This window comes from Sceloporus undulatus, chromosome 1, assembly GCF_019175285.1.
Source record: "Sceloporus undulatus isolate JIND9_A2432 ecotype Alabama chromosome 1, SceUnd_v1.1, whole genome shotgun sequence".
NCBI lineage: Eukaryota > Metazoa > Chordata > Lepidosauria > Squamata > Phrynosomatidae > Sceloporus > Sceloporus undulatus.
In genome coordinates this window covers 66,150,598-66,162,472 of record NC_056522.1, presented here as the reverse complement: position 1 = coordinate 66,162,472, position 11,875 = coordinate 66,150,598, and the positions used below count along the sequence as shown (strand labels likewise).

General features: G+C 45.2%; 1 protein-coding gene across 1 annotated transcript in view; it reads left to right on the top strand.

The window, feature by feature from the left end:
• The first annotated feature begins 10,012 nt into the window (after positions 1-10,012).
• Positions 10,013-11,875, top strand: part of CHRM3 (cholinergic receptor muscarinic 3) — a 397,697-nt gene continuing 395,834 nt past the window's right edge. The window contains 1 exon segment of the mRNA XM_042445960.1: positions 10,013-10,344. The gene's annotated coding sequence lies outside the window, so the exon portion shown is untranslated.

Here is an 11,875-nt window from a genome sequence, read left to right as displayed (position 1 = left end):
AGAAGGGACAAGGGAAAATGTTTATCTGGGGAGGCAGTACCTATGCAACCAAAGCAACATCACATCACTTTCAGTTTCATTTTTGGCCTCCCCATTAGCATACCTAACACCACCTGTGCTGTATATGAAGTTTCATATATTCATATTTTGATAATTACAGCCAAGCATGTGTTAAGAGGTCATAATGTCCTTTAGGATGCTAGGAAGTTCCACATGGGAAAAGTATGTTGACCCAACAGTATGTAGAGGGTTTAGATAATACCATAATAAATGCAGAATGAGTTACTGATCTCTCCGTTCTCTTCCTAGGCATTCCGTATATCCTCTTGCACTGCACACAAAGCCTGTCCCATTGCACTAAGCTGAGTAAGATCACATCTCCTACCTACCCCTGCCATGTTCCCAACCAGCTTCCCTATCCATCTACCATGGGGTTATCCCAAATCTAATTAAAGTTTTGTCACTCTGAAATTAAAATAGTCAGCCATTCCAGAATCCTATTGGTGATTCTCTGGGAAGACAATCAGGTCTTTGTCACACTGTAGGATAGCATGAAGTACAACATGGTAATATGAAATTAGATATAAATATCAGCCCCAGACATAAGATCCTCAACCACAGTTTGTGTCCATTGGGGTCTCTCTCACTCACTGTGTCTCCCTCAAACACTGTATGAGCCACACCCTGCTTTCCATGGATTCTTTGCAGGACTGGTAAATATCACCCCTCTACAACTACGACTATTCAATATTAAATATCTCTATTTCTGTTACTCTTGTATGGTGTTTCTGAATAATTGCCATTGTGTGTTTGGTTGCACTCTTTCATATTTCTAAATAAAATCTTCTTTATTCGCCAAATCTCAAGTCCTCCCAAAGTTAGTAATGGTATACATAGGTGAGATGATTCCCCAATTGCCCACCTCTTTAAGGCCTCCTTTGAGCTAAGCAGTTCCTTCAGAATTTAAGGAGACACTGACATAATTAGTGGGGACCCCCAAATCAGAAACACCTTTTTGGGTAACATCCCCTCTTCGATTATAGGACAGGTTGGATGTCATTAACCTACATCCTAGTGATTTCAATGAAATTAAAGTGTGACTGGCTTCCTTCTTTTGGATCCAGCCACTTAACCCCCCCCCCCCCCCAGCTCTCTGCATTTTAACATCAGAATCATCAATCTGCTAAAGTCTAAATTCTTAGGCTAAATTGGCTTGTGTCCTATTTCCCATTCAACTACTTGCCCATAGTCTGGGTAAGTATATTCTATGAAAGGAAGGCGGTCAGGAAGGAAAAGAAAAGCTAAAGTCCAATGCACTGGAGAAAATATAATTATTGATGATTAACATGTTTAATGTAAGCATTTACTAAATATGCTCATAAATCCTATTGTGTTTTAAGGAGATAATTATTCATCAAAAGAAATTACCAAATAGGTATTAATAAAATGAAAAAAAAATGACTATGGTTCAGATTCATCATCTTGAACTCTATTATCTATTATTTTATCATTGTTTGCACTTCTTAATAATAGTAATAGTGCCACTGTATTCTGCTCTGGTCAGGCCCCACCTAGAATATTGTGTCCAGTTCTGGGCGCCACAGTTCAGAAAGGACATTGAGAAACTGGAGCGTGTCCAAAGGAGGGCGACAAAAATGGTGAAAGGTCTGGAAACCATGCCCTATGAGGAACGACTTAGGGAGCTGGGGATGTTTAGCCAGGAGAAAAGAAAGTTAAGAGGTGATATGATCGCCCTGTTTAAATATTTGAAGGGATGTCATATTGAAGAGGGAGCAAGCTTGTTTTCTGCTGCTCCAGAGAACAGGACCCAGAACAATGGATGCAAGCTGCAGGAAAAGAGATTCCACCTGAACATTAGGAGGAACTTCCTGACAGTTAGGGCTGTTCGACAATGGAATGCACTCCCTCAGAGGGTGATAGAGTCTCCTTCCTTGGAGGTCTTTAAACAGAGGCTGGATGGCCATCTGTCAGGGATGCTTTGATTTGGATTTCCTGCATGGCAGGGGGTTGGACTGGATGGCCCTAGTGGTCTCTTCCAACTCTATGATTCTATGATTCTTACCTGGGGGAAACACACCAACCCAGCATCAGCCTCATCTAAAAATGAGTTAAAACTTTATTTTATTTTGAGACCCATGGTGGATGAGAAGTGGTGGAAGTCATTTTTAATGGATAACTATTAATTTTTCTGTTACTGAGAAGTGAAACAGACCACCCCAAAGGAGCAGCTTGCCATCGCCCCTTTGAGTGTTGGATTGGGGCTGTGGTTACCAGACGCCACAGCCCCAATAAACAATTAGGGATTTCCATTTGAGCAGCAGCAATGAGGAAAACAATCGATTTTTTTAATGTTTCAAATGACTATTTTCTGTAGAATAAATGGATAACAATAAAAGTCCAGGGAAATATTTAATATCTTGTTTAGTAATTACTTAATTTGTTTTAAAATATTAGGCCAAAATGAGTTGCTACAGGGCAATCTAACCACTTACGGGTGTATGTTCCTGTAGCCCCACACTCTTTCCACTTTTTTGATGATGTACTGTTTCCTATCCTCATCAATCTATGAGGAGTACCGTACCATTTATGAGCAATTTTAAGGCATTTTCTCTAGTTAATGCAGATCAGGATTTAAAAGGAAGAAATGTATAACAGGTGATGATATATAAAATATAACTGTTACACAAAATGAATTAAAAGTTCACTGGAAAGTCATATTATTCACAGTTTGCCTATGTATTCATACACCTATGCGTTGTTGTTTGATTATTCAAGAAAAACGCTACTTTCTGGCCTAACATCATTTATTAGTTGGTTTGTAATCCATTGTCTTGATTATATAAAGCAATTCTGTGCTTTTCTGTTAGAAATATGGGAACCTGAGTAATGTAAATTGTTGAAATCAGACACAAAAATGGGAAATTATTTGTGGGCTCTAGTGATTTTGGTTGAGGCTGGATCATGGCAGAATGCTATGAAGAGTTTTATTGATTGTTTTTTGTGGGTTTTTCAGGCTATGTGGCCATGTTCTAGAAGATTTTCTTCCTGGCATTTTGCCAGCATCAGATTTCTCTGAAGATGTCAGCCACAGACGCTAGTGAAACGTCAGGAAGAAAATCTTCTAGAACATGGCCACATAGCCCGAAAAACCCACAAACTATGAAGTTTATCGCATGGGGTTTAAAATGTTCCCTGATGCATTCTAACGAGTACGAGTGTGGGTGTGCGCGGAGCGTGATGGGAACTCGATGGGGCGACTTTACCGTGCAGGGAATGCCACCGCCGCCTCCGAGCATTCCCACCGGGTTCCCATCGGGTTCCAGAGGGCGCCATTGGAGTCCATTTCTGGGAACTGTTTCAAAAGCGTTCCCAGAAATGGCGCCCTCTGGAACCCAATGGGAACGCTCGGCATCGGCGGCAGCGTTCCCTGTGCAGTAAAGTCACCTTCTGGGCCCCATCGGGTTCCCATCACACTCCGCACACACCCGTGTTCGTGCTCGTTAGGATGCATCGGGGAACGTTTTAAACCCCATGCGATAAACTTCTATGAATACCAGCCATAAAAGCCTTCGACTTCACATTTTTATTGATTGATTCACTGGATTTAATTATATCCCACCAATCAATGTAAAATCACACCCTAAGCAGCTTATTACTTCTAAAGTAGTGTTACATAGCTATTTGTAAGACAAACCTGCCAAGAACTGCATCACTACCTTTGTGTATAGAAGTTGCTGATGAAACTGAAACTCTTGTTTGGCCTAGGTAGGACATGAAACACTGAACAAAACAGCTGAGAGGAAACACTCTGGTGTTCAAGGCAGAATTTAGAGTAAATGATAGAAATATACGTGCCAAATAATAACAATTAAATTGTAATACTCCCAGGACATGTGGGACAATCAAAAGTTAAACATGAAATACTCATGGCAATGAGTTCTATCTCCCAGTATGTTATTCTGCAGTTGGCAAAGAATGCATGATGGTCAGGAAATTAGAATGAACAGAAGGTCACCTTTAGGGCAATGGTGACCACCTCCACATTTCTCCGTCAGTCGAAATACAGCCATAATATGTCTCTTCTTAACCAGGTGGATCAGGTCAAACACTTTGTAATGCCACTCTTTAATAGATGCTTGTCTGAGCCAAGTACTAGTAATATCTCTAAGGAAAGACAGGTAGACATCTAAGCATGTTAGTTCCTTGGTTCACTTACTTTTTTACAGAGAGAGATTCGTATCTGTGAATCGATTCAAAATCAATTCAAAATTGATTCACTGTCCCTACTACGTTTTAAGGCAGCAAATTCTCCATGGCATTTAAATCCAGTCTGAAGTTCCCATTTGCCACATTTCCAGATCAAAATGAAGATGCCTCCATTTCCTGAATGGTGGCTGCATGATCTGAATCAATCTGAAGCTTACTCACACTATCACAGATGCAAATCATTGCGTATCTAAAATAAAGAACCGCCAAGGGATCCAGTGCCAAATGCACCAATTAAAATGGGCTTTTTGTGCCCCCCCCCCCCCGCAAACTGCACAGAGTTGGTGCAAGTCTAAACTACAAGGAAAATACCTGGTTTCCAAAACTGGTTTATTTCATAGTACGAATGGGTCTCAAAAGTCTTCTTCCTGCCCCAGTCACATAAAAAGAAACTGGATTCAAGGAACTTCATTGTAATGGAAGGATTTACTTGCTGCCTTCATCTGTCACAAGCTGCCTCCATGTCCTGGATACCCATTACTGAACATTGCTGAAATCAGTAACTTAGGCAAGATACAGACTGCCCAAAGCAGGCGGTCTCCTGCCACCCTAGTTTGACCCGCGGGGAAGCCGCAGCCTCCAGACCGCGGGGCTTCCTCATGGAGCAAAAAGACCCCTTAAAAACCGGGTTCTTTATGCAGTGTGCTTGTGACGCCGCAATGTGCCAATGGCGCACTTGCGGCATCACAATGGCACCAGGACGTGCAGATACTAAGCCTCCGCCACGTCAAAATGGTGACACCCATGTGTACTGGGCACCACCATTTTGATGTACAGATTATGTACTAGGGTTGAGGGGCATATATAAGCAATGCCCCAAGGCAACTCTAGTACGTATGCAGGCCGGCACTTTCACCGGTCTGTGCAGTGCCATAGTTTACTTAGTTCCCTTAAAGTTGAAATCACTCTCAGACTTCCCAGCTCTGGGATGTCTAGCCAAAGGATCTCATTAGCTTATTCTATTTCTATTCTGGCTCCACAAAGCCATGGCTATTATGACCATCTCTTCACTGCCTTCACAGGTATGTTTGGTGAGATGAAGAGAGCCTTATTCACAGCAGGTCCCAGCCTGTGGAACTCTCTGCCACAGGAGACTGGGTTGCTCTCCCCCTGTTCATCTTCCACTGGCAGATAACGACCTTTTTACCTGCATAAGAATTTGGTGACTAAATGGCTATTGAAACTTTCTTAGAACCACAGAGCTGGAAGGGACCACAAGGGCCATTACATTCAATCCTCTGCCATGCTGGAATACATAGTCAAAGCATCCCCAACAGATGGCAGTTTATTGGTTCTGCTTTATTATTAGGCTTTAATTCACATATCTTGTTGTGAGCTTTCTTGATTCCCCTTTGTGATAAATGTGGGATATAAAACCAACCAACTAACGTTGCACTGCTCCAGCTTAGGATATGATGACTCCAGCTTATCCTCAGGAAAGTGTAATAAGACTTAGGAGATATATTTCCTGGCACCCCCAAATCTCTTATCCACCTTTTCTTGATCTGGGGTGTGTGTCTGTGTTTGAGAGGAAGGTCTTTATTGCCCCAATTTTTGCATCTCTTTCCCTTTGTCCCCTTCTTTTTTTAGGAGCCTTTGAATATCAGATTGTTTAGCCCCAGAACTTCTTGACTCATAAGTTTGCTACATGGATTAATATTTCTTGATCTGGAAGCAAATGTGTTGCTTTAGTTGGTTATTTCTATGATCAATTCACTGTTTGCCATTTATGAAGCTCTATCCAAATATTGGCTTTTGCTCAAAGCAACCACTGTGTATACAGGCATACTTCAGTTAACAAAGGCCTGGTTCAGATTGGCCAGAAAGGACGCCCTCATCACATGCGAGGGGTGCCTCGGGGCAGCTCTTCCAGATGCCCCACAACCCCCGCATGTGACGAGGGTGTCAAAATGGCGGTGCCGTGTAGAGATGGGCGCCACCATTGTTAAGCGCCAGACACATAGCGTCCGAAAATTGCGGCACCATTATGACATCGTAAACGTGCCATTGGCGCACTGCGACGTCATAATGGCATCACAAGAAGAACCCACTTTTTGCAGGTTCTTTTGGGTCTGCAGGGAAGTCCCACGGTCTGGAGGCTGCAGCTTCCCTGTGAACCAAAACTAGGCGCCAGGAGACTGTCCTTTTTGGACGGTCTGTCCCGCGCCAAAGCCTGTGACATAGAAACTCCTTTTTACAAAGTATTTTTATGCCTGACCATCCTCCCCCCTTTCTCCCTTGTCTTTTGACTAGCTGGAAATGTTGTTTGTTTTAGTACCTGCATTAGGAGCATGGTGAAAGAGGGCTGAAGAAACATAGACTTTGGGTCCCACGTTGCAGCAGCATGCCTGCAGTAAATAATTCAATAAGGCTTAAACTGGGGAAGAACTGAATTTATTCCTACTGTAGCTGTGTGCTCCTGCCAACAGCAGGCAAAGTAAGTAAACAGCAGCTGTCTCAAGAAACCCTTACTGAACATATGTGAAAAATTAGATTAGCCTGCCTCACCACATTACCCCAGCATGTTAAAAGCCCACATAGCTGTATAAATTTGGCACTGAAATGAAAATCATAACAAAACTGGAGGCTGGTGAAATTAAAACAAAATCACCTTTTATGCCTGTTGGAACTTGGAAGACATTTTCAGGTGGTTTCTATAGGTTCCAAATGTTGAAATGCCCTGTTCTTCAAAATGGTAAAACACCATCAAGGAAAACATTGTTATGCCATCAGGCTTGTAGAAACTGTAGGGTTTTAATACTGTAACGGAGATGAGCACGGCCCCTTACAGTCGGTTACAATAGACATTCACGTCAAATGGAAATCTTTACCTTTATATCACCTTTTAATGAATTTTAATGTTTTTAATATTTAATGTTTTAACTTTAAAAAAAAAAGAACAAAAACCCCTCTGAACAAATCTTTCCAAGAACACCCCATGATAGTAGGTTTGCCTTTGGCAGGAGAGGAGCAGAAAAATCCAATTCTGAGCCAGGGAGAAATTCGGGGACACTCTTGCCCAGAGGGGCTCTTTAGCTGGGCAGCACTAATGGGTGCCCCTAGAATAAAACATTGCCTTGGAGGAAACCCTCTATCTTGTCTGTATGGAGGACCCACAGAACTAGATATAAAAAGGAGGCAACTCACTGGGTGACCTGGGGCAAGTCATGCTGTCTCAACCTCCTATAAACAAATCAGGCCAAGAAAAACCCCAGGATCACCTTAGGGTGCACATCACCACTACCACCACCACCACCACCACCACCACCACCACACTAAGTGACTTGACTTTACTACATTACTGTGGGGTCATTATTTCTCAAGTGTTTCTGGCCCCTAGACTAAAGTCCTGCCTGGGGGGGGGGAACCCACTGGGGACCTGGGGTGAGTCACACTCTCTCAGCCTCCTTAGGCCAACCTTCTCTGAACAAATCTGGCCAAGAAAACCCTCAGGATAGGGTCACCATAAGGTTGCACATCACCACAACAATAATATTTACTACACTACTGTGGAGCCATTACAATTGTCAAGTGTTTTTGACCTCTAGACTAAAACTCTGCCTGGTGTGGGGGGGAATCCATTACCTTGTCCATGCTGAGAACCCCTAGGAATAGATATAAAAAGGAGGCAACCCACTGGGGGACCTGGGGCAAGTCACACTCTCTCAACCTCCTATGAATAAACCTGGCCAAGAAAACCCCCCCAGGATAGGGTTGCCTTAGGGTTGCCATAAGGTTGTAGATCACCACCAACACCATAATAAGAAGTGGCCTGACTTTACTATGGAGTTTATCACACAAATGAGATTGGAAGTTTATTTTTATTTTAGTATTTTTCCTGGGAAAAAAAACACATAATTTCGTGAAACAATTTCACAAGATGTTGCACAAGACTTGCCATTAAAGTAGTCACAAAGAAGCATTAATGCACATCCTTTTTACTTTCGGGATTTCAGCGACGATGCATTTCCAGTAATCGTTTGTGCAATTACTCATCATTTTTGCTTTATTTGCAGGATGCTTTGAATGCACTTTAATCTCTCTCTAATGCCCAAATTAGCCCCAGTGTGATAGACTCAGTTACTGTTATTGCAGGGTCATTACTTCCTAAGTGTTTTTGAAACCTAGAATAAAACCTTGCCTGGTCCCCCCCCCTCCGGGGGACCTGGGGTGAGTCCCAGGGCTTTATCACATGAGGAAAATTGGAATGTTAAATTGATGTCCAGGGCAGTAGGGACAATTTTGTGATTGCTTTTCAGATGATGCTACACTCAAACGGGTCAGAAACCAGACAGAAAGTGAGGTGAATCAGGAAATAAGCATTTTTGCAAAACTACTGTGTTTTCATGTCCAGTTCATTCATGAATTTGCTCTCTGCACGTAAATGCAGCTGTCTAAAAACTAAGTCCCTGATTCTCTGTTGCCAGATTTCCCAGGATTCCTTGCTGTGCCAAGGAGAGAGAGAAATACTTATTCTTAAATGGACACACACACACATCTCTTTCTCTGGTGTGGCTGCACCCCTCCTTTTGCAGCCTCTTAAGGGAACAGATGGGGGAGAGCGAGAGAGAGGATGTTTTGGAACTCCTCCTGTACAGGAGAGAGAAACAAACAAGCTTCATTTATATACCGCTTCATACCGCCTAAGCAGTGTCTAAGTGGTTTACAACTGTAAGCTAATTTGCTCCCAACAATCTGGGTACTCATTTTAGTGACCTCAGAAGGATGCAAGCCTGAGTCAAGCTTGAGCCCTTTTGCTGGTGTTGGACCCGCAACCTTGTGGTTTTGAGTGAATGGCTGCAGTACAGGCATTTAACCATTGCTCCACCAGAAATAGAGGACATGTCCTGGAAAAGGAGGCATCTGGGAGTTTCTGCTCTTGCTGAAACCAGGCAGGTTTATTATTATTATTAACCTTTATTTATAAAGCGCTGTAAATTTAGACAGCGCTGTACATACAATCTCTCTCTAATGTGTGTGTGTGTGTTGTGTTTGTGTGTGGTTTTATGGGAGTTTGCAAAGGGAAACCTCACCCTGCCTTCCTCTGAAACAGTTTCTAGGGCAAAGAGGATTTTCGTTCCCATTTCCCTTCCCTCTCTGGAGCATGTGTGTGTATGCACTGGTGGAAATGAAAGTCCGGATCATGTGCAGAAAACGTATTTCTAACCTAGCAATGGAGGTTTGTCCTCCTCTGTTTGATAGCCAAATACCCATTGGAGCCTAAGTGACGTGCCTCCCCTTGCTGTGCTCTTGTGTGTGATGACCAGTACCAAATGGGCTTGCTTTTCCAGGATGTCAGCACTTTAACCATTTTCGGGATGGAGGCACATAAGTCCCCATGTGGAAAAGTCCTAAGTGATGTGCTTTTAACTCTTTGTTGTGCTCTGTGTGTCATAAGCGTTAATGGACTGGCTTGCTTTTTCGGGATGGAAGCAGAAAGGTCCCCAGTGTGAAACCGTCCACCTGCACCACTCTGGCCAAGGAGAGGGAGGGGGCGGTGGCCCTGAGGCTTCAGCCCTTCTGGCTTGACTTGCCTCGGGACCCGTGTTTTTGACCCTTAGGGTCCGGCCCTGTCTGAGGGGAGGGGGTCGACCCCTTCCCCAGTGGGCGTGGCCAGCGTGAGGTCATCGCCGGGAGGGCCAATGGCAGGGGAGCAGCTGCTCGGCGCGGAGTCGGCGGAGGCTCAGCGGACATTCCGGCACTAGGCGGCCGGCGAGGAGAGAGGGGTTGCGCCGTCCCTCCGCCGCTCTCTGGAGCTGGGAGTGGGGGACCCCGCCAGGAAGGAAAGAAGGGAGGAAAGGAGGGGGACGTGAGGAAGAAGAGGAGGAAGGGCTTCTCCCGGTCCTTGCAGCCCAAGAGGAAAAGGGACGGAGCTAGCAGAGGAAGCCTTGCCCGCGCTTTTTTTCCCCGGCGCACAGGTGCAAGGCGAGCCCCGTCAGGTGGAGCCCAGGAGCAGCAGCAGGAGGAGGAGGAGGCTGGAGTGGCCGGCTTCTCCATTCTGTCCGAGGAGAGAGAGCCTCTGCTCCAGGAGGCTGGGACCCGACGCCGCTCAGCCAGGTAAGGGAAGGCGAGAGGGTTTGTCCTGGGCGCTGGCTCCTGTTCTTGGGTTGTCTTCTTCTTGGCAAGTTTCGTGAGGAGAGAGGGAGGCTGAGGCTGAGAGAGTTGGAGGGTAGCCGGGATCCGAACCCCGGACTCCAGAGACCTGGCCCAACGCTCCAGTCACTCCCTAGATATATATAGATTCATGGGTTTCTTTCATAGCTCCGAGACTAGACTAGAATTCCATCCACACTGGAGAAACACCCCGGTTTGGCCCCGCTTTAAGTCCTTGTCTAGCTCTTGGCTATGGAATTCTGGGAGTTGGAGTATGTTGTGGGGCTCCGCTCTGGGCCCCACAACATACTCCAACTCCCAGAATTCCATAGCCAAGAGCCAGACAAAGACTTAAAGCGGGGCCAAACCGCGTTATTTCTCCAGTGTGGATGCAGCCCTAGACTCTCTAGATTAGCACAGCTGCCCTCGCCTCAGAGGCCGAAAGAGGGCCTTCAAGAAAAAGGGAGGACAGGACCAAAAAGGAAAGAGAGAAAGCGCTCACCACGCTCCCAGCAATATCAAGTCCTGCTTCTTAGCGAGGCTCCGACTGGAGGACATTTCAGGTTCCGAGGACAGGCCCCGGGGAAAGGAGGACGTGGCTGCTATGGCTTGGCCTGGCACCCAGCAACAAGAGGATGGTTCTCCTCTGAGGCTCTGAAATAAAGGACCGGGGGGGGGGGGGCAGGGGTTCTCCTTAGCTGTCAATGGGGAAGATGGCTTTCTCGAAGGCAGCCTCTTTGCAAGACTAGGAGGGAACCCTTCAATCCTGTTTAGAGCACTAAGTCTCTCTTGCCCCCCACCTCCATTTTTTCTCCTGACATTTGAAGCCCTTGGCAAAAGGAGCCCAATGAGGCAAGGCGTCTCCGGGCTGCCTCTCCATGTGTTTTCACATATTCCTATCAGGTTTTGCTGGATGGGGATTTCAACAAGCAAGGCATCTAGAGAGAAACCAGGACAGGGCTTCTTGGGTGTCATAAGGCTCTTGTGGAGAAGGGGTGCCCAAGGTCATGCACAGGTGTTAAGGCTGCAGCTCAGACCACACTCTCTGCACAAGAACCAGGTTGTTAGACTTGGAAGATGCCACCGGACACTCTCTTGTTTCCACTCATCTAGAGCAATTTCATGGGTTTCTTCCACAGCTCCAGCCTGGAATTTAGGATTGACTCTCTAGAGCACAGCTTTGGGTTTTCTTCCCAGGAACGCAAAAGCTGTGTGTGACCCAGATATTTTGCTATGGAAAACAAACAAACTCTACCACAGTTTCATACTTTTTATCTCTGTCCATATTTCTAGCACCATGCATGTTAAAAGTCTGTACCCTTTGGGTACGTGGTCATCTTTGAGCTTCATTTGCCACTACGTCTGAGAAGCCACCGCTCTGTTTGGAGACTAGCAAGCAGCTCGAGTCATATTAGGGAATCTGTGCAAAGTCATCAGGAGACGCAGGAAACTTTCCTTTAGATATGACCAGTTTCCCAGAGGGCAGATGACCTGG